Source organism: Mustela erminea, chromosome X, assembly GCF_009829155.1.
Source record: "Mustela erminea isolate mMusErm1 chromosome X, mMusErm1.Pri, whole genome shotgun sequence".
NCBI lineage: Eukaryota > Metazoa > Chordata > Mammalia > Carnivora > Mustelidae > Mustela > Mustela erminea.
In genome coordinates, this window is record NC_045635.1 from 96,732,969 (window position 1) to 96,759,040 (window position 26,072).

General features: G+C 41.1%; 1 long non-coding RNA gene across 4 annotated transcripts in view; it reads left to right on the forward strand.

Moving 5' to 3' along the window:
• The window catches only part of LOC116582547, a 113,934-nt gene extending 99,256 nt beyond the window's left edge, over positions 1-14,678 (forward strand). The window contains exons 1-4 of one of the 4 annotated variants that reach the window (XR_004282456.1): positions 1,631-2,206; positions 8,334-8,440; positions 11,816-11,911; positions 14,378-14,678. This is a non-coding gene — a long non-coding RNA (uncharacterized LOC116582547). Of the gene's footprint in view, positions 1-1,630; positions 2,207-8,151; positions 8,192-8,211; positions 8,228-8,333; positions 8,441-11,815; positions 11,912-14,377 lie in introns of those variants that run through there. The other 3 variants (XR_004282454.1, XR_004282455.1, XR_004282453.1) reach the window with 3 other exon arrangements.
• The last annotated feature ends 11,394 nt before the right edge of the window (positions 14,679-26,072 follow it).

Genomic DNA, 26,072 nt, shown 5'->3' on the forward strand with positions numbered 1-26,072 from the left:
TGGGACTTTATCAAGATAAAAAGCTTCTGCACAGTAAAAGAAACAATCAGCAAAATTAAAAGGTAACCCACAGAATGGGAGAAGGTATCTGCAAATGACATACAATAAAGGGATAGTATCCAAAATCTATAAAGACCTTATCAAACTCAATAACCAAAAAACCAATCTGGTTAAGAAATGGACAGAAAGCATGAATAGATATTTTTCTAAAGAAGACATCCAGATGGCTAACAGACACATGAAAAGATGCTTAGCATCACTCAGCATCAGGAAAATACAAATCAAAACTACAAGGAGATACCACCTCACACCTGTCAGAATGGCTAAAATTAACAACACAGGAAACAACAAATGCTGGTGAGGATGCAGAAAAAAGGGACCCTCTTACACTGTTGGTGGGAATGCAAACTGGTACAGCCACTCTAGAATAAACAGCACAGAGGTTCCTCAAAAAGTCAAAAATAGAACTACCCTAGGACCCAGCAATTGCACTACTAGGTGTTTACCAAAAGGATACAGTGATTCCAAGGGGCATGTTCACTCCAATGTTTATAACAGCAATGTCCACAATAGCCAAACTATTAAAACAGCCCAGATGTCCATCGACAGATGAATGGATAAAGATATGGTATGTGTGTACACACACACACACACACACACACACACACGAATATTACTCAGCCATCAAAAAAAATGAAACCCTGCCATCTGCAAGGTACCTGAATGGCACTAGAGGGTATTATGCTAAGCAAAATAAATCAGTCAGAGGAGAACAAATAGCATAGGATTTCACTAATATGTGGAATTTATGAAACAAAACAGATGAACAGAGGGGAAGGGAAAGAAAATATGATGAAAATTGAGAGGAAGGCAAATCATAAGAGACTCAACTCTAGGAAACAAATTAAGGGTTGCTTGGAGGGGAGGTGGGTGGGGGGATGGGATAACTGGGTGTTGGGCATTAAAGAGGGCACTTGATGGAATGAGCACTGGGTGTTACATGCAACTGATGAATCACTAAACTCTACCTCTGAAGCTAATACACTATATGTCAATGAAACTGAATTAAAAAAAAAAAAAGCTGGATTTCTTGACTCACGTCACTTTCCCTCTAAGTTACAAATCAAGACGAGCACAAAGGACTTGTGAAAATCACCCCGGTCTCCCAAGTCCCACCAGTCCATTTAAAATAATCTGAATGACATCTCCTCATATTCTCTTGCAACCTATTATGTGAATCCAATGGTTTCACTTAAATAATTTATTTTTATTTTTTAATTTACATCACGTGCCCTCCTCAATGTCCATTGCCCAGTTACCCCATCCCCCCACTCCCCTCCCTTCCAGCAATCCTGTTTGTTTCCTATGATTAAGAGTCTCTTATGGCTTGTCTCCCTCTCTGATTTAAATAAACAATTTATAGGACGGAATAATTTCCTAGGCACTGGGTTTCTTGCAATATTTTCAAAAAAGTCTGTCAGAAATGAATAGAGGATTAAGACCAACACGGCAAAGAAGGACACCTATTTTTCCCTCCGTCCCTAGAAGCAGCACGTTTCTTCACACGAAATGTTTTTAGTGCTCTCAGGATACATTCGGAGGAGCCCTCCATCCAAACCAACCAAGCGGAACCTCCTGCGGCCACGCAGATGGGGAGGAAGGGCAGGGGAGAGAGGGGAAGGAGGAACCCTGGAATCCGCGGGCCCACCCGCAGCCACAGGGAGACGCTCCCGGGCCCACCGGCCGGCCGCGGAGGCCCCAGCGGCGCTGCGACGACGCTCGCCCTCCTCCCTGCGCCCGGGCACAGAACTGAGGCGGCGGTACCATCCCGGCGCTCACGCACGACCAGCCTCGCCCCAAAGCCGCACCCCGGCCCGCCTCGGCCACCCGCCCCTGCCCTTCCAAGCCGCCTGGGCTGCCTGCCACCGCCGGCCCAGGTCGCACAACGGGCACGGGCTGCCTACACGCTGGGGGACAAGGAAGGTCCTCGGGCCCGGAAGGGCCACCCAAACCCGGCCCCCACCCCCGGGTTTCCTCCCGGCCGAGAAAGGAAAGGAAAGAAGACAAAGGCCTAGGGGACCCACCTGGCGGAGGCCGATGGCCGTCGGGAACGACCAGGTGAGGTCCGGTCGCTCACGCGGGGGCAGGCGGTCTGACTGAGCCCCTCTCCCATCTCTGCCGTAAAGCAGCGTCCTAGAGGCCCCGCGTAAGCCGCAACCCCTCCCCCCAGCGTCGATGTCTCCTCCTATTCCCCCAGAGCCCGCGGGGGCTGGAGAAACGGGGTCTTGAAGGGAGGGTTGAGAATCCGGGTTCCTCGGTGTTGGCCCCGCCCAGGGGAGGGGTGGGACATCCTCAGAAGGTCCCAGGTGCGAGAATGGGCGGAGAAAGGAGGACCTGGGAAAGTCAGAGCGGAAAGCTGTTGTTTTGCTGTTTGCTTGGGAAAATCAGTTTGCCTCCCTTGCAGGGTCCCTGCCGGCAAGACGATGAATGTGCCGCAACAAACCGAAAATTTACCGTTCAGCAGTCGCAAAACTGCTTAGAGAGAAAAGAAATTTAAATAAATACACTTTCAAACGATTGTTACAAGTTTGCGTCATTAATCTGCCTGAGGTTATGAAAACTAATTGCTCCCTCCCCAGGTGAGAGTCGGGATCCGAAAAGCTGGCACTCCTTCCGCCCCCTCATCTCCCTCCCGCCCTTTGCCAAGGACCTGCTAGGGAGCCAGCACTTCTTCCGTGGGTAGGGGCTGCTGCAGGTGGTGTCCACACGGCCTAGGTGGATGGGGATGTGCTGGGTCTGAAGGAATCACAGCGACTGGAAGGTTTCTCCTGCCTGACCGATGTCTTGGTTCATGCCTTCCTATTGAAGGAGGAACATGTGGCTCTTGCAAAAGAATGCTCCCATAATGGGTGATGAAGTCCCAGAACCTAAGTCAGGTTCAGTGGGGTGAGGAGGTTCGGAGCCGACGACTAAAGAAAGAATTCTTAAGACGTCGTTGGTGCAAAATGGTGGTTTATTAAAGCACGGGGACAGGACCCGTGGGCAGGAAGAGCTGCTGCCCCGGGTTGTGACAATCGGCATGTTATATACCCCACGGTTGGGGGGAGGTGGTGAAGGGATGGGAGGTTTCAACAGAGTTCTCACATGTTAGGGAGGGCCTACAAGGTGCCGGGGGGAGTCCTTGCCCTTATGGCCTGATCAATGTCGTCTTTAGGTCAGGCACTAACATCAAGATAATTGGGAGATTCTTGGTGGGGTATTATGATCCTGCTATCATTTACATTCCCTTCTACCTCAGCCTCCTCCAGTTTATGGTGGGAGGGAGACATTAGGGCTTCAGGAACCGAGAGTTATTTGCCTCTGGAAATTTGTGCTATTGATAAGGTAACCTCCCTGTTTAGGTCTCTAGGACATCTTGTAGAGCAAGGGAGATTCCTGTTCTGCAGGACTGCGATCCCTGCAAGTTAACTATTTATCGTTTTATGGCAGTCAGGGGTGCCTGAGGAATGCTACACATATGGAGGAGAGTGGGTGAAGAGGGGGTGCAAGGCGCCAGATTTTGTTTTGTCCTCAGCCTCCTGCTCCCTCATCAATGGGGACGCGTGTAGATGACAAGCAGAAAAGGAACCGAACAGGTGATGCTGCCCCTCAGAGATGAGGGCTGTTACTTTGGTGCGTGAATCCTCCCAGGAGGTTGTAATCTAAGGACAGAGAGAAATGGATGCAAATAAAGATCTTTTTAAGCAGTCTAAGGAGCTCCCTAGGTTCATGGGTCCTCCAGCTATTTGGTTACTAAACAGTTGACTGAAGATATTTTTGTTGACTCTTCTTATTTTTATTGACAAACGCAGTCCTTTCGTGATTATTATTAAAAAACATCTTCACAAATAGAGGAATACAGACATATTTCAAGGGAAAACTGAACTCACCCCTGCCCACACCTGCGTAGTCCCTCAAGACCACCTGCTGTCTGGGGGCTCCCAGCCAGGCTCAAGCTCTGACTCACAGCACATTTTTCTCACCCATTCCCTAGTTGTTTGAGCGGAGGAAAGGAAGACAAAGAGGACCCTGAGGGGCTTTGTCCTGGTCTGGCAGCTGCCTTTTTGCATTTCAGGTCAACACAGGAAATCTCACAAAAACCTGCTGCCTTCCACTCCCAGGGGGTGGAGAGAGGGGTTAATGCTCTGCCACAACTTTCCCACCAGGTAGGGTGGAAAGTGAAAGAGCTTCGGCCACCTTCCCTTGTGGAATTACCTGACCTGATCCCTGGGCTCTGGATCTCAGCTAACCTCTCTGGATTCCTCCTTGTGTTTCCTGTCCTTCACTTTAGGGAGTAGGGGTCATTTCCCAACACAGAGATCCACGCCAAAGCCTTTTTTCTGTCCCCCTTCCCTGGACAGACACAGACTCGGTAACTATTCATTGTGTCGGGAACTGAGATAGGAAGAGACTTATTCGGATTGCCATTGTGAGCGAGGGTTGCACAGGTTGGATTCCCACACGTGGAGTTCTCATGCTGCAAATCTATCGGTCCCTCCATGCTAATGCCAAGGAACACAAGACACGATGATCAACATCATTAGTCATTGGGGATATACAACTTAAAACCACATGGAGATACCACTTCTGCTTAGCAAGATGGCTATATTAAAAATAAAAAGGAAAACAGCAATTTGCAGTGAGGCTGTCAAGAACTGAATCTCACATACCCTGCTAGTGGGAATGTAAAATAGTGTGGATACCTGGGAGAGCCATTTGGCAATTCCACAAAAAGCTAAACATAGAATGAGCAAGTGATCAGCAATTCCACTCCTCTGTCTATAACGGAGAACTGGAAACAGATATTCAAAGAAAAACTTGTACATGAATGTTCATGGCAGCATTATTCATAAAACTAAAAGGGGGGAAATGACCCAAATGTCCATCAACTGAGGAACATTTTAACTAAGTGTGCTATATCCCTACTGTGGATTTTTATTTAGTCATTACATGGAATGAAGAATGGATACATGATACAACATGGATTAACCTTGAAAATCTAGTGCTTTTTAAAAGGCAGACACAAAAGTATACATATTGCATGATCCTATTCACAAAAAATGTCCAGAAGAGGTAAATCCATAGAGAAAAAAAGTAAATTTGAAATTGTCAGGGGCTGAGGGTTGGGGGGAATGGGGATTGACTGCTAATGGGTATGGACTTTCTTTTTGGGATGATGAAAATATTCTAAAATTGTGTTGATGGGTGCACAGTTTTGTGAACATACTTAAAAATAACAATGACTTGTATACTTTAAAATGATAAATTATATAGAGGGTGAATTACATATTAATAATAATAAAGTGAGCCCATGCAAATTTAATAAAATTTAAGTAAAAGAACTATGGGACATTTTATAATGTGGATGAATCAAGGTAAGAATACTATGACCCACTGACCAATATTTCTTTCTTTCTTTCTTTCCTTTCTTTCTTTCTTTCTTTCTTTCTTTCTTTCTGTTATTTATTTGAGAGAGAGATGGAGTGAGAGAGAGTGTGAGCAGGGGGAGGGGCAGAGAGAGAAGCAGACTCTCCGCTGAGCAGGAAGCCTGCTGTGGGGCTCTATCCCAGAACTCCAGGATCATGACCTGAGCTGAAGGCAGACGCTTAACTGACTGAGCCATCCAGGAACCTCCTGACCAATCTTTATATCAGCAGTGTGTGAAACAGATATCATGTGTGTTCTGATATGATATAATAGGAGTGCGAAGCATCAAGTATAAAACATTCTTGCTAAGTTAATTTAGCCTGAATCTAACCAAGTCTATATATCTGACTACAAGATATTCTGATTATAATGGAATATGTTCAGGACAAGAATCCCTCCAGAAAAATCCAGAATATGCATAATTCTACAGGACAAATAGTCCAGTATTTTCATCAAAGAAATGGGAAACAAAAAGGGTTAAGAGGACATTATAGATGAAAAGAAGATTATATCATAATCTGGCCAATTATGTGGTTGATCCTTGTTTGGATCCTAATAAGAACAAATCACATTTGAGAGACATATTTAGGTCAAGCATGGATATTGGACATGGCTTTTTCATGTGGTATTAGGGAATACAGTTGACCCTTGAACAATGAGGAGAGGTAGGGGTGCTGACCCCCTCATACAATCAAAAATCCGAGTATAACTTTTGACTCCCCCAAAACTTAACTAGTAGCCTACTGTTCATCAAAAGCCTCACCAGTAACATAAATACATATTTTGCATATGTATTATATACTATATTCTTACAATAAAGTAAGTTAGGGAAAAGAAAATTATATTAAGAAAGTCATAAGGAAGAGAAAATACGTTTACAATACTGTGCTATTTCAAAAAATATATGTGTGTAAGAGGACCCATGTAGCTCAAACTTATTTTGGTCAAGTGTTGACTGTAATTATAATTCCTTAGTTGCAATGATGATATTTGGGTCTTTTAAAAATCTTATCTGTTACAGTGTTTGTTACAGTAGAGTGTATGGTTTGTATAGCTTAAGATTTATGTGTGAAATCATATATCTGCAATATGTTTTAAAATACTGAAGCAAAAAAAAAAACAAAAAATAACAACCCCCCCCAGCCCAGCGAAATGTTGAGTATTGTTTAAGTTGACTGTTGTTGAAGCTGTTTGGTGGATGTGAAAATCCTGAAAAAATACACACTACACAGTTAACAGGGTCATCTCTGGGAAAGGCATGAACATGAGGCCAAAGATGACTTTCATTTTTTGCTGAGAACCTACTAAAGGGCCAGACACTGTTCTTAGTGCTTGAAATACAGCCATGAAAGAGACAAAAAAAGTACCAGCTCGGGGGCACCTGGGTGGCTCAGCCCTTAAGCATCTGCCTTCGGTTCAGATCATGATCCCTGCATCCTGGGATGGAGCCCACATCTGGCTCTCTGCTCAGTGGAAAGCCTGCTTCTCCCTCTCCCACTCCCCCTGCTTGTGTTCCCTTTCTCGCTGTCTCTCTCTCTGTCAAATAAATAAATAAAATCTTAAAAAAAAGTACCAACTCACATCAGGTTCACCTTCTGGGAGGGATAATGAAAAAATAAGAAATGAGACACATATATATATCGTAAAGGATAATGATCTGAGCTTTCCAGCACTCACAAGCAGGAGAGGGGACTCATCTCTATATCATGATGGATGGTGATCTGTCCTATCACCACACCGAGGAGAAGGATGGGGTGTTAGGGCTGGGGAGGCCATGGGAATTTGCACCTTCAAAGCAAGGCCTCAGCAAATAGGTGACATAAGAGGTGAAGGGGGTGGGGGAGAGCCCTGGGGAGAGCTGAGGATGAGAGCTGCAACAGGAGGGAATATCCTGTAGCTCTTACTGCTGTTACTCTGTTAGGTCTTTTCGCCCCTGACCGATTGTCATGTTCCCTCCAGTTTCGATGCAGCAGGTGCTGTATTGTATTTTGGCAGCACGCAAGCAGGCAGGTTTAGGGCCAGGATTACCTGGATGGTTTATGTAATCAAGATATGGTTCAAGACCTTTGCCACTTTGAATAAATTGAAGCTCTAGCCCTGCGTACTAAGCAAGTATACTTCCCTAAATTGGGTCTTTCTTGAAAATGCATATAAATTGTTCATTGCTTAGCATCTCAAGTGACTCAATTCAGTTTTATATTTTTTGTTTTTTAAGATTTTATTTCTTTGTCAGAGAAAGCGCACAAGCGGGGGAGCGGCAGGCAGAGGGGGAAGCAGGTTCCCTGCAGGGAGCCTGACTCGCGACTCGATCTCAGGACCCTGGGATCATGACCTGAGCCAAAGGCAGATGCTTAACCGACTGAGCCACCCAGGCATCCCTCAGTCCAGTTTTATATAGACTGTTCACAGCTACTAGTGTGACAGTGCTGTACAAGATCCAAACTGTCCCCTCCTAGTGCCAGGGTATTCATCCCTCATTGGAATATTAAATAGCGAGTGGGGAACATTTCTATATCCGTGGATATGGGGCTAACAGGATATTTATTTCATTAACCTCAGGGACAGTGGCTTAAATAAGCAGAGGGGCTGATCAGTATCTTCGGTCACTGAATCCCAGCAAACTACAGTGTGAAGTCATGAAATGGTCACAGTGGATGACATCACAAAGGGCTTGCAGGGTATAAAGCCCAGATCATCTCTAGGTCCAGGCTTATTTCTCCCACGGGTGTGTGGTGACTGGAGGGGTTTCTGTACAGGACTAGTAAAAGACTGATATATTTTCCTCTTTTTCATGCAGAATCTTTACTTAGAGAAGTTGATTTGCATCCGCAGCAGGGGTAATCAAAAATCCTTTCTTTCCTTTTCAGGTCACAGTTTTAGAAGAAAACCAAAGAGTGTGATCTACAGTGCGTTCTGCAGACCCCTGAGCTCAAGGTTAGACCAGGAGCAGACGCTGACCTCACACTTCTGATAAGTAAGTTGGCTCAGTTGTACTTTGATGCTGTGCTGTCCTTCTGCACATATGCTCCTTTGTCAAAGTCAGCCTCTCACTGAAATTCCTCTGTTCATATCTGGTTAGCACCATGTCCATGTACCTTCAGTCTCTCTAATGGTTCATTATGATGATCGTGAGAGATCATGAGCCTGGGAGAATGGAACTATTAACCCATCTGGTAAGTTCTGACACCCCTGAAACTCAGCTGTAGAATAATAAGCAGTAAGATCTGATCTCAGCTTTGCTCCTAATTGTTGTGGCTTTAAGTAAGTCATACTCCTTCGGTCTTGGCTTCTTCATTGTTAGAAGTGGAAGATAAGATTAGTGGACTTCTAAGAAGGCATCTTTCTGCTCACATACTTCAGACTTGTGTGGTTTGAATTCTACATGTGGTTAACTTTAAATTAGAAACAGAAATCACATGCCTCTCTGTAAATGCAGCAGTGAACCATTTACAGAAGAAAATTGTGGACATTATCTTGCTTAGAAGCACACAAAGAGAAGCTGATTTTAGGAGAGGTATAGGAGTGTGAATTCAGAGAAATCTTAATTTTTTTTTTTTTTTTTTTTAGTAATATCTGTACCCAGCATAGGGCTTGAACTTCCATACTCTTCCAACTGACCCAGCCAGGTGCCCCTGGATTCAGAGAAATCTTAACATGGATAGTAGGGAAGTCAAACAAACTCACATCTTTCAGCCTGGTTGGCTCAGTTGGTAGAGGATGTAACTCTTAATCTCAGGGTCAAGAGCTCAAGCCCCACGCTGGGTGTGGAGATTACTTGAAAAAAAAAAAATAAGGCATCAGATCATTGATCTCCTCTTTGGGGAGGGATTGAAATTTAAAGATACTGGAAAAGATTAAGATTAGTCACTGTGGGATGTTTTCCAGGACTCAGATATGAATGGAGAAAACAATCACTAAGTAGTATTTTAGGTTTGACCCTAAACCATTATTATTATCCAGATTATTCACCCACTCTTCCTTCAGACTTGGATCTGAATGCCTTTTGTAATTTCTAAAGGTGAAATATACTCTGAGAATGAATATTGAATAACAGTGAAAGTAATTATTGTTCCATTTAAGCTAAAGACAATTCCAGACAAGAAAGTATATCACTTTTAGAAATAGGAGTAGCATTGTTGTATAGCCTTCTAAAATGACTTGAGGTGACATTGCAACAAAGGGGAAATAGGATGTAAATATTGGTGTTTCTTCTTTAGCTGGGCCAACCAGTGTTCATACTAAATAGGTTTGTTTGGTCTTTTGAGGCTTGACTGAGGCAGGAGCTATGGCAGAACACAGCAGAAGAATGTTCACCATTTAGATGATCTCTCTGGCTTACTGATTTTAACCTTTCACATTCCCTCATAACATTTTATACAAGTGTATTTTTTAAAAATATTTTATTTATTTGACAGAGAGAGAGACAGTAAGAGAAGGAACGCAAACAGGGGGAGGGGGAGAGGGAGAAGCAGGCTCTCCATGGATCAGGGAGCCTAATGTGGGGCTCCATCCCAGGACCCTGGGATCCTGACCTGAGCCAAAGGCAGAGGCTTAACCACTGAGCCAGCCAGGTGCCCCTATACAAGTGTTTTGATTTACTCTCTCAAGAATACCTTTATGATATGTATCATTCTACTGTCTGATTTGGTGGAGCACATCTTTTAAAATGCTAGGAAATTAAGGATACAGTAGAAAGAGTCTAATTTGTATTAATGTGAATCAACTTGAATGTTCTAGAAGTGTGATCTCATTTCAAGATTAAACATATTTAAGAAGTTGAACTGATACCTTATTTTTTACTTCATTTTCTAATTTATTAACTTAAATATATGGTATGTAACATTAAAAAACAGGGTAAGTTATTTTTGCTCTTCTTCCCCTTGCCTCAGGAGTCCTATCTAGAAAGAAGTTGCTATGACCAATGTCCAAGAAGCTACTGCCTGTGTTCTTTTCTAGGATTTCTAGAGTTTCAAGGTCTCACATTTAGGTCTTTAATCCATTTTGAATTTATATTTGTATGTGGTTCAAAGAAGTGGTCCAGTTTCATTCTTTTGTATGTTGCTGTCTAGTTTTCCCAGCACCATTTGTTAAAGATACTATTCTTTTCCCTTTGCATGTCCTTGTCTCCTTCATTGAAGATTAATTGACCATATAATTGTGGGTTCATTTCAGGGTTTTCTATTCTGTTCTATTGATCTATGTGTTTGTTTTTGTGCCAGCACCATGCTGTTTTGTTCACTACAGCTTTGTAATATAACTTGTAATATAATATAATATAATATACTACTTATATTTTGTAATATAAGTCCAGAATTGTGATACCTCCAGCTTTGCTTTTCTTTTTCATGATTGCTTTGGCTATTGGGGGCATTTTATAGTTCTGTACAAATTTTAGGATTGTTCGTCTAGGTCTTTGAAAAATGATATTTTGATAGGGATTACATTAAATGTATAAATTGCTTTGGGTAGTAGATACATTTTAACAATATTTGTTCTTTCAATCCATGAGGATGGAATGTCTTTCCATTTCTTTGTGTCTTTCCCAATTTCTTTCATCAGTGTCCTATAGCTTTCAGAGTACAGATTTTTCACCTCTTTGGTTAGGTTTATTTCTTGGTATCTTATGGTTTTGGGTGCAGTTGTAAACGGAATTGTTTTCTTAATTTCTCTTTCTGTTCCTTCATTAGTGGTATATAGAAGTGCAACAGATTTCTGTACATTGATCTTGTATCCTGTGACTTTATTGAATTTGCTTATCAATTCTAGCAGGTTTTTTGTGGAGTCTTTTGGATTTTCTATAGAGAGTATCATGACATCTACAAATAATGAAAGTTTTACTTCTTCCTTACCAATCTGGATGCCTTTTATTTCTTTTTGTTGTCTGACTGTGTGGCTAGGACTTCCAGTGCTATGTTGAATAAAAGCAGAGAGAGTGAACATCCCTGTCTTGTTCCTGACTGTAGAGGAAGAGCTCTTGGTTTTTCCCCATTGAGGATGAAATTATTAAGATCTCATTTTGAATAGCAAAACAAAACAAAAAAAATGCCCATGATACATGAAGAAAAATGTGGCTCACACATTTAAAAAAATATTTTCTAGTATTTTTTTCAGGAGTAAAAGTGCTTTTGTTTGCCTTGGTTCGAAAACAGAGTTCATCATTACCACCACTACCACCAGCAGCACTAGGCCCATCCCCACAGAAGGAGATTTAATTGTCATGAATAGTCACAAGTGAAGGCCCAGGAATTAAAGAAGCGAAGGGTGTTCCATTTATTTAGTACATAATATTGTTTAAAGGTTTCTGGATGCTATATTATTAAGTGTGCATTTGTGGTGATGATCATTGTAGACAAATGAAGTCAGCACCTCAACCCGAGCTCAAAACAAGATGCCAGAAGAAAAGATCAAAGAGCTTAAGACGGAATTCCAGAAAAATCAAACGCAGGTAATGAAACTACATATATATTGTATCATTGCAAGATGAGTTCTAATTTGGAAAGTATCTAGTTAAATAGAAGGAAAATATGACCAGAAACAGACTTTCTCATAAATTAAAATTTTAGTTTAAATAACTCTACACATTTGGTTTCTCAAGATAATCATTTCCATGTGTGGAAAAGACTAAAACGTTAGTTTCTTTTCTTTTAAAAATTTTTTGAAGATTTTATCTATTTATTTGACACAGAGAGACAAGGTGAGAGAGGAAACATAAGCAGGGGGAGTGAGAGAGAGAGAGAAGCAGGCTTCCCGCTGAGCAGGGAGCCAGATCTTGATCCCAGGAACCCAGGATGATGACCTGAGCTGAAGGCAGATGCTTAATGACTGAGCCACCCAGGCGCCCTTACAATATTGGTTTCCTAAGCTTCCCTACATATTTTGTGATAGAATATATTATACAAACAAAATTACTTTTGAGAGAAAATTTATCATTCTAATTTGAAAAATTGCATCCATTTTTATATGACTCTGGGTTCTAGAGATACAGAACCAGCAGGACAGAGATTTTATGTATATATCATACATATATATATACATGTATATATGTTATATAGACATAATATATTCATATGTAAATATGACTGTTTTATATATGATATATAACACATTTATATGTACACACGCATATATTTTATATAAATATGTATATGTATGTACTTTATAACATACATAACATATAACTTAATATAATATACATAATAACGAGTAACGAAGTGACTCACATGATTATGGTAGCTCCAAGTCGTAAGACCTACAAGGTGAGTTGGCAAGCTGCAGGCATAGGAGAGCCATTGGTTTAGATCTAATCTGATCAGAAAAGTCTTAGAATCATGAAAAACAATGGTATTCTGGTTGGAAGGCCAGCATGATTGAAACCTGGGAAGAGCCAGTGTTTTGATTTTGAGTCCGAATACAGGAAAAGTGCCAGTGTCCCAGTTCAAAGGCAGTTAGGCAGTAAAAATTCTTTCTCACTGATTGGAAGACTAGCACTTTTGTTACATTTAGGCCTTTAATTGATTAGATGAGGCCTGCCCCCATTAGGGAGAGCAATCTGTGCTACTCAATTTGCCAATTCAAATGTTAATCTCATCTAATAACACCCTCACAGAAACACCCAGAATAATGGTTAGCCGGATATCTGGGCACCCTATTGCCCAGGCATGTTGACATGTAAAATTAACCATCAGGACCACATTTCCTGTCCTGAAAAAAATGTTTAAGTATTGAACGATCCCCAAAGCTTTTGTAGACCTCTATAATCTTGACTACATTAATTTCAAAACCTGTCAACTTTATATTCCCACTTACCTTCTCTTTGAGAAAAATTTTCATACTTAAAATCTTTATTAGGTGGTCTACACTTTACAACTGATTAAGTACTCTCCTCAAGACAACTCATATTTGGAGGGAATATTCAGAATGTGAAGATTGTATCTTAAAATAGAGGATCCTCAACAGATGTTTGCTGCTTGAATTGCTCTGTTTCTATCATTTTACTGAAAACTCACAAAAAAACTCTACAGTGAACTCCAAGTGACCCAGTCTGGTGGTCTTTTCTTATCCTCACTTTGCTTTACTGTATCTGTAATAGTTGAAAGGTTTTTTCCCTATCCTACTTTACTTTTTTTTTTTTCTCTAAGAAGTTGGTACGCTCCCTTTTTTCACTCTCCAAATTAGGGCATTCACCTGGGTTCTGTCTTCAGCTCGTGACAAATGACTTGCGGGCATGAGAAGGTAGTCTGCTTTAATAGAGAGGGAACCAAACTAGGTGTGTAAAGAACTGCATTCAAGTCCTAACCATGTTTCACACTGTATTTGTGACCTTTGTCCAATCACTTAGGCTTTTGGAGTCTTGGAGTCTCATCTATAAGCAGTGAGATAAAACTACTTGCCCCACCTATACTATAAGGTTATAAAAAGGCTCAAAAGAGATAATAGATACAAAAACTTTGATAAGCATATATTACTATACAAATGAATGTTGCTTATGTTGTTATAAGATAGTTAGATCATTGGCATTCTGAGACAGACTCTTTGTGTAAAGCCAATTAGCTCCCAGGGGGATCAAACCATAACCTTATATTATCCACATTTGAACAAACTAGTCTAACATGCCCAGGCCAGATAGAATACTTCTTCTTTGCATACACTCATCATAAAATCTAATTTTTCATTATTTCAGAAAGCTTTTGATGAGGATGTCAACTCTTCTAGCATTAGAGTGTTAGCAGAAGGACCCTAATTGTGTAGAGTTTAAAAATGCTTATTAAATATCTGTACCGGTCTTTTGCATGTACTGAGTCCTTGAAGATTGATAAATTAATAAGTAGTATATTAACTCTAAAAAACCCACAAATGTCTATTGCTTATTTTACTGTGCGAGCATTTTAACATTAGATTATTTCTATTACAGGAACACTGGCGGTCAAGTTACTTATAGATTTCAGGACCTCTTCTACTGTCTCTACAGGCAGATAGAGAGCCATGCCCACCATCATTTCTATCAGTGCCACTTCTACCCGGAGGAGTTGTTCTTTGTCTTCCAATTCCTTTACCTGGAATAAATGATAAACCATCATCACCACCGTGGTCCTCTTTGTACCAGGACCTCCTCCTCCATCACCACCTCTGTTGAGGCAGGAGAAACTTCTGCTCCAGATCATCATTTGCTCTAATTTAAAGGAATGAAGCAGAAATAAATGTATAAAACTAAACTTCATGGATCCATTCTTAATCCCGTGACTTGATTCTCCTTGAAGAGAATCAAATGGTCAAAGACAAAACTTGAACTGAAGTTTATGGCATCTTCAAGCCCTCAGTAATCATTAATGTGCATATATTGCATAGCTGTAACCAAATATGGTACAATGTTGGAGCATAAGACTGCTGGCTCTTCTGCTTTCCTTTGTGAGCTCACCATCTTATGTTCCTCCTTCAGACAGTACCTCAATAATTGGAAACTCCATGGGGAACATGAAATTCATGTTGAAGGCAAAGAGAAAACAAGGTTGTGTAAGGATAACTATTAGTTTCCTAGAGCTGCCATAACAAATTATCATAAACTGGGTGTCTTTTTTTTTTTTTAAAGATTTATTTATTTGATGGGGGAGACACAGTGACAGAGGGAGCACAAACAGGGGGAATGGGAGAGGGAGAAGCAGGCTCCCTGCTGAGCAGGGAGTCTGATGTGGGGCTCCATCCCAGGACCTTGGGATCATGACCTGAGCTGGAGGCAGAGCTGGAGGCAGACGCTTAACAACTGAGCCACCCAGGCACCCCAAACTGGGTGTCTTAAAACAATGAGAAGTTATCTCTCAGAGTTCTGGAGAATGGAAGTTCAAAATCAAAGTGTTGGCAGGGCCACACTCCCTCTGGAGGCTCTAGGAGACAATCTCTTCCTTGACTCCTCCAGCTTCTAATTATGGCTATTGGCATTCCTCAGCAGCATCTCCCACTGTTCCAACCTCACATTGCCTTCCTCTCTTTGTGTCTGTAAACTCCTTCTGTGTCTCTTTCTTTCACAAGGTGATTGCATTCAGAGATCACCCAGATAATCCAGAATAAGAACCTCCTCTTAAAATCTTTCATTTAATCACATCTTTTGCTACTTAAAGCAAAAGTTACAGATTCTGGGGATTAGGATGTGGGCATATCTTTTTGTCTCACTATGGTAATATAGGAAACACATTCTTTTTTAAAGATTTTATTTACTTATTTGAGATAGAGCGATAGAGAGCTCGCTGGCTGCTTGCACTCATGAATGGGGGAGGGGTAGAGGGAGCAGAAGAAGCAGGATCTCCACGAGCAGGGGCTGCATCTCAGAACCTCAGATGCTTAACTGCTTAACTGACTGAGCTACTCAGGTGCCCTAGGGAACACATTCTTTTTTTTTTTTTTATAATTTTTTAAAACATTGTATTTATCTATTTGACAGAGGGGGAGAGAGGGTGGAGGGAGTGCAGAAGCAGGGGGAGCAGCAGATAGAGGGAGAAGCAGGCTACCGGCAGAACAGGGAGCCCAAAGCTGAGCTGGATCTCAAGACCCCGGGATCATGACATGAGCCGAAGGCAGCTGCTTAACTGATTGAGCCACCCAGGTGCCCCATATTCTTTTTTTTTTTTAATAGTATAGGAAAGTGCTTTCTTCCTGAATGTTTTGATGTTTTGCTTAATGATCATGAAACAATGTAAATTTTTTTCTCTTACTAAAATTTTTTTTTCTGAGATTTTTTTAAAAAGCTTATTACATGGGGCACCTGGGTGGCTCAGTTGGAAGCATCTGCCTTCGGTTCAGGTCAGGATCCTGGGGTCCTGGGATCCAGTCCCTTCTCTGGCTCCCTGCTCAGCAGGGAGTCTGCTTCTTGCTCTCCCTCTGGCTCTCCCCCTGCTTGTGCTCTCCCCCTCTCTCTCAAATAAATAAATAAAATCTTAAAAAAAATAAAAATAAAAAGCTTATCACAAAAACTATACAATATCCATGAATTAGGAATGAATTTTCTAAGGAAAATGCACTTACCCAGGCCACCATATGGAAAAATAACTCTTCTATGTGTATAAAAAAAATCATTCCATTATTTTTAAAAATTTAGTTTATTTATTGAATATTTACTCAGCAAAAAAAGAGATCTTGTGGTGGCACCTGGGTGGCTCAGTCAGCTAAGCATCTGCCTTTGGCTCAGGTCATGATCCCAGGGTCCTGGGATGGAGCCCCACATTGGGCTCTCTGCTCAGCAGGGAGTCTGCTTTGCCCTCTCCTTCTGCTCCTTCCTGCAGTAGTTCTCCCTCTCACTCGCTCACTCTGAAATAAACAAAATCTTAAAAAAGAGAGAGGTCTTGTGAATGAATATCACATATACTAATGGCTCAGTTTATTTTGTTGTATAATCTGAAATAGGAGCACATTTCTTTTCCTTGCCATCATACTTTATTGGTTTTAATTCTGTGGATCAACTTTCTGGTCTCTGTTCTAATAAAGCACAGATCCCATGATACTCTCCTTACTTACACATTTCTGCCCTCCTGCTCAGATTCCACTCAACGAAAATCTCTTAGCTGAATTTCTTGGTTTGCTAAGAGGCCGAGTGAATGTCTATGTCTTTTCTCTTAATGAAGAAGTACAGAGTGAAAGCTTTTCAACATTAAATTCCTTGGTATTCAAAAAAATTAATAGTAGTTGGGAGGCAGCATTCCCCTTCCAAATGAGGTGGTATCTAGGAGACAGAGCTGGGCAAGCTTGATGAGGTGATGTTTCTCCCCCTCGGAACTAGAAAGTCAACAAAAGAGTTGGAGAAAGGAATTTTTAAGTATATAACGAATCCTGGGCAAAACCCCAAGTAACCTGTACAAGAAATTGAAATCCTGCCTAGGTTTTCAGGTTGGCCTCTGAGTAGCACATACATAAAGCAGAGCAGAGCAGATTTTCAAGGCCTGAAAAACAAATTGTCATTCGAAACACAGCCCACAAAAGTACGCCATGACCCGAGGGCTAAATTTAAACTGTTAGCTGAAGTATAACATGTAAGTATCATCCAGATACTCAGAACATAATGCCCACACGTCCAGGATACAATCAAGCATAAATCCCTTGTCATACAAAGAACCAGAAAAGTCTCAAGTGAAAAAATACTATTAACACAGCACGAATGAATTGCTCTCTCTAATCAAGCATCTTCTGTTCAACTATCATCCCAAAGAAGCCTTCCTTATTGCAATAGTGGGGAGAGATCAGGCTCATCTCCACATATAACAAAGACTAAGGACGTTCTAAACATCCCAAATAGGGGGTCCTGGGTGGCTCAGTCATTAGGTGTTGGCGTCTGCCTTCGGCTCAGGTCAGAGCCCAGGGTCCTGGGATTGAGCCCCACATTGGGCTTCCTGCTTGGTGGGAAGCCTGCTTCTCCCTCTCACACTCCCCCTGCTTGTAGTCCCTCTTGCCTTGTCTCTCTGTCAAATAAATGAATAAAATCTTAAAAAAAAAAAAAAAGTAAAAACAAGGACAAGTGGAGCCTCATAGCCAAGTGAGGGGATCAGTAGGTGGAAAATTAGAAAGAGGAGGTATCAAGGGTAGGGGAACTCTTTTTTTTTTTTTTTAAGATTTTATTTTTAAGTAATCTCTATACCCAATGTGGGGCTTGAGTTTACAACCCCAAGATCAAGATTCACATCGATTACCGACTGAGCCAGCCAGGTGCCCCAAAAGTATGAGAATTCTTGCTAAAGGCAGGCCAAGGACTTAGACATCAAAGGTAGGGGATGAAGGACTTCATCAGCCTGGGGGATTTTCTCTAAACTGTTTTAGCAGGATTCCTATTAAGATAGAGGAAGTCTTTCTTCATATGCAGGTCAACACTTCATTTATTTACCATGTCTCTCAGTTTGTTCCTAAACACAGTGTTCATTACCCTGTGTTTCCACATGTGCACCTACCCCTGTGTGTAGGCCAATGGAGGAACACTTTACTTTCTGCCTTTATAGGGTTCCTATCTTTCACCATTTCAATCTCCTTATTAGTCATCAGTATGTTCAGATTTTTTATTTCTTCGTGATTTACTCTTGGTAGATTGTATGTTTCTATGAATTCATCCATTTCTTCTAGGTTATCCAATTTTTTGGTATAGTTATTGGTATAATTATGGTATAACTATTATCCATTGTAGTCTTTTAGGGTCTTTTGTACATCTGTGGAATCAGTTGTAATATCTCTTTCATTTCCGATTTTATTTATTTGAATCGTCTTTTTCTTGGTGAGTCTAGCTAAAGGTTTGTCAATTTTGTTTATCTTTAAAGAAACTGGCTCTTTGTTTCATTGAAACTTTCTCTTGTGTTTCTAGTCTCTATTTCATTTATTTCCACTCTGATCTTTGTTATTTCCTTCCATCTCCTAACTTTGGGCTCCATTCATTCTTCTTTTCCCAGGTCTTGAGGTGTAAAATTAGGTTGTTTATTTGAGATCTATCTTATTTTTTTGATGTAGGCGTTTGCCCCTATGAACTTTTTTCCTAGAACTGCTTTTGTTGCATCCAGTAAGTTTTGGTATATTGTATTTCCATTTTCATTTGTCTCAAGATATTTTTGATTTCTCTTGATTTCTTCTTTGTTGCACTGGTTGTTTAAGAGCACATGGTTTAATCTCCACATACTTGTGAATTTTCCAGTTTTCTTCTTGTAATTGATTTCTAGTTCCACACCGTTGTGGTCAGAAAACATGCTTGATATAATTTCAATCTTCTTATCTTTATTATGACTTGTTTTGTGGCCTAATATATAATCTATCCTGGAGAATGTTCCATGTCTGTTTGAGAAGAATGCATATTGTGTATCCTGTTGCTTTTGGATGGATTGTCTGTATATGTCTGTTAAGTCCATCTCACCTAATGTGTCTTTCAAAGCCATTGCTTCCTTGTTGATTTTCTGTCTGGATGAACTGTTCATTGAAACTAGGGTATTAAAGTCTCCTACTATTATTATATTGCTCTCTATTTCGACCTTTAGGTCTGTTAATATTTGTTTTATATATTTAGGTGCTCTTATGTTGGGTATATCAGCCATTCTTTTTTTTAAAAGATTTTATGTATTTATTCGAGAAAGAGAGAGAGAGAGAAAGAGAGAGAGAGAGGGAGGGAGGATGAGTGGGGGAGGGGCAGAGGGAGAGGGAAAAAGAGAAGGAGAGAAGCATACTTTGCGCTGAGCAGTGACCCTGACACTGGGCTTGATCCCAGGACTCTGAGATCGTGACCTGGGCCGAAGGCAGATGCTTAACCAACTGAACCGCCCAGGTGCCCCAACCATTATTTCTTTAAATAAGCTTTCTACCCCTCTCTCCCACTCTTCTCCTTCTGGGAACTCCAGTGATGTGTATAATATTTTTGTTTATGGTCCTATAGTCTTTCTTCTTGCATTTTCATTCTTTCTTATTTTTGCTCCTCTAATTCAATAAGTTCAATTGATTTGTCTTCTAGCTCAATGATTCTTCTGTTTATACAAGTCTGTTGTTGAAGCTCTCTTTTGAATTCTTTAGTCCAGTCACTGTATTCTTCAGTTCAGTTCAGTTCAATTTCCTTTTTATGTTTTCTCTTTGTTGAACTTCTCATTTTATTCCTGTAGTTTTCCTGATATCAAATTGTTCATTTGTGTTATTTTATACATCTTTGAGCATCTTTAGAACAATTATTTTGAACTCATTGCAGGGAAATTGCTGGATCTCCATTTGTTGTGTGTGGGGGGGTTAGTTACTGGAGGTTTATTGTGTTCCTTTGGTGGAGATATGTTTCCTTGACCCTGTGTCATCCGTGGGGCTTTGTATAGGTGTCTGTGCATTTGAGTAAGCAGTTACCTCTTCTGAACTTTATGGGCTGACTTCCATAAGTGAGCCCTTTTGTCTTTGGGTGGGGTATGCTGACCTCTGCTGTGACCCCTGGTCTGCTGGTGTGGAGCATCTAGGGCAGGGGCTTGTGACATCACCATGTCTAATTGGGCATGATGCCCCTTTGGCCCAGGATGTCGTGGAGGACAGCATCCACAACTGAATGGTCCTTTAGGGTCTGCAGAGGCTACAAGGTGTCTGGTGAATGGCGCCATGGGGTCTGCAGAGGCTACAAGGGTTGCCGTCTTCAGCGGCACCTACGGTTCTGGTGGCCAGGGACCCAGGCAGACAGCAGTGGTGGCTGGAGCCCATGGCAGGTGCACATCCAGCTGCAGGGACCAGCTGCAAATGCCTGTGTAGTGGCAGGATCCAGTCACAGATACCCATGGAGCGGTGGGGGTCAGGGCAGACAGCAGTGGCCATGACCAACTATGAGCTCACTGGCAGCTGTGGAGGCCCTGGCTTTTGGCGTGCTCTCTTTTTCCTGCATACTTTCCCCTGAGCATGCGGAGAGCACGGGAGGCTAATGCTGGGGTTGGGCTGGGCAGATGCAGGTGTATAAACCTGAGGGTTTTGTGGGAGGGACTCAAGTGACAGGCATCTGGAATACCAAAAAAGAAAAAACGATGGCAAGGTATCTTCAAGGTATCCACGGTGTATGTGCACTGGCTGTTGGCTTCATCAGTGATGAAATCTGCTGACTTTGTCTGCACTGTGTTCTCTATACAGCAGCCGCTATTTGAAGATGAATGTTTCTGTGCCTCATGACCTGGCCCTATGTCCACATGAGGTCTTATCCCAGATTACCCCTCTGAGAGTCCCTTCTCATCCACGAAGTTGGAAAAGCAGATATGAGGGCACCTGGGTGGCTCAGTCGTTGAGCGTCTACCTTCAGCTCAGGTCATGATCCCAGAGTCCTGGGATCAAGTTCCATACCAGGTTCCCTGCTCTGCAGGAAGCCTGTTTCTCCCTCTCCCTCTGCTTGTGTTCCCTCTCTTGCTGTCTCACTCTCTGTCAAATAAATAAATAAAATCTTAAAAAAAATAATGAAAAGTAGATATGATAAAGGGACATGATCTGAGAAAAATTGAGAACCTGGGTAGACATGAACAGCAGTTTCACCAGTTACTTGGAAAAAGGCAAGCAAAGAAGGTGTTAAGCTGATGAACGTTAATATGGGAAAGCAGACCAAAGTGCTATATAGTTTACATTTTTCTTGTGTATGTGGAAAAAAAACACCCAGGCTTGGGGTGCCTGGGTGGCTCAGTCAGTTAAGTATCTCACTCTTGATATAGGCTCAGGTCGTGATCCCAGGGTCATGGGATTAACCCTGTTAATTAAGCCTGGTGTCTGCTTGTCCCTCTCCCTCCACCTTTGCCCCTCCCCAATGAATAAATCAAAAATTAAATTAAATTTAATTTAAAAAAACCTCCCAGGCCTTCCTAGTTGGATCAGCAACAAAAGGGGATGTCAGTGAGGAGCTACCCCAGACACCCAGGTAATGCACATTCCTTTCTTGCCAGCTGATGCTACTCATGTCATCTGTCCCCTGGGACCCAGAAGCAGAGTGTTTTCAGTTTATAACCACGTGCATGGTGCCATGCACCGGCTACTTCCTAGAATTCTGCAGTTGGCAGCTGCATGGAATCCTGCTAGCAGAAGGATCTGCTATCATAAAGCTGTTTGTGTGTTCTAGCAAACACTTTGGAGTCTGGAAGATCATATCCAGTGTTACAGTGACAAGGGAAGATTTTTTTTTTTTTTTGTCATCCCAACACATCTGAAAGAACGAAGGACTTTAGAAACCCATCTAGAAGGGTTGATAATGATCACAGGTGAAGCCTTTTCGTTAAGGGTAAGCTGGTGGCAGTTGCAGTGGTGGCAAGAAGGGGGAGAAGTGAATCCCCCATTGATTTCATCAGTGATTTGCAGCTGTTTTCTCTATGTTTGTAGGCCTGGATGTAAGGACAGATCAAATTCGCCCTCTGATCCTAACCACCTGTGTCTTCTTATTAGGGAAAATGCTGTGGTAAGGCAAGGGCAGACTATTACTCAAATCTTAGCAGCAGCTTGCTTCTATGTTTTGCTAAACTCCAGAGAAGACAAAGAAAAAATGAAGAAATTGAAAAAACTACTGTGCTATTTGCTCAGTTAGAACTGTTTGCTAAAGGGAATAACCCTTATTCTGGACAACCTATGAAAGGGACAAAAGAAGAAGGGAAAGTGTATGTCAATATTGCCAGAAGTCAGGATATTAGAAGGGGATGATAGAAAGAGAGTCTAGAGAATGCAGGAGTTACATAAACAGGAAAGCCCAGAAAGCTAGGGAACACTTGATAAATGGCTTAAAGTGGACAAATTTATGGAATCTGAGTTGGAAACTGGTGCTACTGGTGCTACTTATCTGGCCATTTTCTCAGGAATTTGTCACATTCCGTTTGGTGATAGATCAAAGACTGTTGCATCAGTCTTTTCACTTTTACCCTTTCTGACTTGTTCCATTTCGTCCATGTTCCCATATTGACAGGTCTTCCGATGGATGAACATGTTTTCTTACTTTCTCCTGATTCTTCCGTCCACCACTTGGTCAGGGTCGAGCAGTGCAACTTAGAGGCTCTCATATTCTGTTCTCCAAATAGACTGTCTGTGCAGGTCCTCTGAAGGCAGTATCGAATCAGTTACTACGTGTCCACCAAAGGAAAGGCAATGATGATGTTGATAATGGTGTTGATGGTAATGATAATGGTATAGTTAATGGTAATGAGGACTGAAAATGGTAGTGGTAATAATAAAAGTGATGATTATACTGATGAGTGTGAGGTTGATGATAGTGATTATTGTGATGATATTTGTGACAACTGCAATGATAACAGCAATGATTGTGATGGTCATGGTTATGGGGATAGTGCAAGTGATAATATGATGATGGGGATGATGAAGATAAAAAAGAAGCTGATGATGATGGTGAGATAAAGGTAATGATTCAGATTCTCTTATGATGATGGGGATGAGTGCAAAGATGATGAAAATGTTGGTAATGCTGAACAGAAAGATAATTTTGATGCTTATGTGAGGAATATGGAAATGGTGAAAGTGATTATAATGGTAATGATGATGTTCATTATGCTGGTGATGATGGCAATGATGGTAAAGATGAAGATATTGTAGATGATGGTAATAGTGCTGATAAATGTGATGAGAATGGTGATGATGAAGATGATGACAGCAGTTATGATGGTAATGTTAATGGTGAGGATGATGGTGATGATCATATTGATGATTAAGCTTATGATGATGGTGATGAGGAAATGATAATAGCAATGATGTTGAAGATGATGGTGGTGGACATGGTGATAATCATAGTGATAGAGATGATGCTATTGATGATAGTGATTTTTTGGTGATGATGGTAAGGATGGTGAAGATAATGAGGATGATAAAGATGATGAAATAATGGGAATGTACACATTGGTGGCCATGGTAGCCATTGGTGGTGAGAAATATGGGGAAAATAATGTTGGTGATTATGGTAAAGATTATAATATTGATGATTTTGCTGATGATAAGAATCTGATGATGTTGAATCTTATGATCAGTATGAAGATGGTGATGTTGATAATGATGATGATGATAATGATGATGATTTCGATGACATTGGTGATAATGGTGATGATGATGGTGATCATTATGGAAATGAAGATAATGCTGATTTTATGGTGATGACTATGCTGATAATGGTGAGGATGAGGATGGTGATGATGAAAAATATGATGATGGTGATTGACAATGATGATGTTGAAAGTGGTAAGAACACAGAAGATGATGATGAAAATGGTATTAACATAGATGATACATATGGTCATAATTCAGTGATGACGGTGATGGTGATAATGAAGATGATGCTAAGGGTGACTGATGATGGTGGTGATTATGATTATGGTGATGGTAAAAATAGTGATGGTGCTGATGATGAAAGTGACAGTTGTGGTGCTTTAGGTGATAAAGATGGTTGTGATGGTATATTAGTCAGCTTGTGCTGCCATAACAAAATACCACAGACTGGGTAGCTTAAACAGCAGAAATTTATTTACTAACAGTTCTGGACACTGGTGGTCTAAAATGAAAGTGCCGGTAGGGTTGGTTTCTGATGAGATCTCTCTCCTTAGCTTGCAGATGGACACCTTTTCATTGTGTCCTCACATGACCTTTTCTTGGTGTATGAGCAGAGAACGTGAGCTCTCTTGGAAGGACACAACTCCAATAGGAATAGAGCCCTACCTTTATGACCTCATTTAACTTTACCTTCTCAAGGCCCTATCTCCAAATACAGTCACATTAGAGGTTAGGCCTTCAACATATGAATTTGGAGGGCATAAGTGAATCCATAACAGAAGGTGACAATGATAATGAAGATGATGGTGAAGGGTGATGATGATGAGGATGACCATGGTTGATGACAATGATGTTGATGATCATGACAATGATGGTGAGGATGATTGTGTGAATAATGATGGTGACCTGCTACTGCTGCTGCTGGTGATAAAGATGATGGTTTTGATTATTATGAAGATTCTTTTGATTATGCCTATAATGTTCATAATTATGTAGGTGATGTAGGTGATGGCAATGATGTAGGTAATGGCAATGATGATGAAGATGATGTAGGTGATGGCAATGATGATGAAGATGATGTTTATGGTGATGGTGATGAAGACGATGGCAATGCTGGTGTGGATGATGATATTGATAATCATGGTGACAGTGATGATGATGGCAATGGGAAGAGGGAAAGAGGGATGAACTGGTGGAGCATGGGAGATTTTTAGGGCAGTGAAACTATTTTGTATGTTACTATAATGGTGGATAATATACCTAAACCCATAGAATGTTTAAGACAAGATTGAACCTTAATGTAAACTATGAACTTTAGTTAATAATCATGAATCAACATACATGTTGATTGATACATTTATCATGTATCAATATTGCTCATCATTTATAACACATGTATTCATAGTAGGGGAAACTGCATGTGCGTGTGTGTGTGTGTGTGTGCGCGCATGTATATTGGTGGGTGGGTGAGGGGAAGTGTTGGGGTATATGAGAACTCTGCATTCTGCTTAATTTTTAGACAAAACTGCTCTAAAAAGTAAAGTGTACTGATTTTTTTAAAAAGTCAACCAACCTAAGGGCACCTGGATGGCTCAGTGGGTTAAAGCCTCTGCCTTCGGCTCAGGTCATGATCCCAGGGTCCTGGGATTGATCCCCACATCCAGCTCTCTGCTCTGCGGGGAGCCTGCTTCCCACCCGCCCCCTGGCTGCCTCTCTGCCTACTTATGAACTCTGCCTGTCAAATAGATAAATCTTTAAAAAAAAAAAAAAGATAGAAAGAAAGAAAAAAATATCAACCAACCTACAAATGAGCCAGAAAGAAAAATACATCAACAATCAAGAATCAAGATTAGATTGATACCTAACTTTTCAATGGTATTCTGGACTCAAGAAAGCAATGGAGCTATTATTTTTTTGAATATTGAGGAAAAGAACTTTGAGCCTATACTTTTTATCTAGCTAAACTGTTATTCAAATGTAAGGGAATAATAAAAATGGTCTTTGAGTAACTAGAACCCAAATTGAAACTGGAATGGAAGTATTCAAATGAAAATCCAAAAAAATCTAAAAGATAGTTCTGGAAATATAGCAACTTTGGATGACCAAATTTCTTTGCAAAGTATTTGATGTTTTAA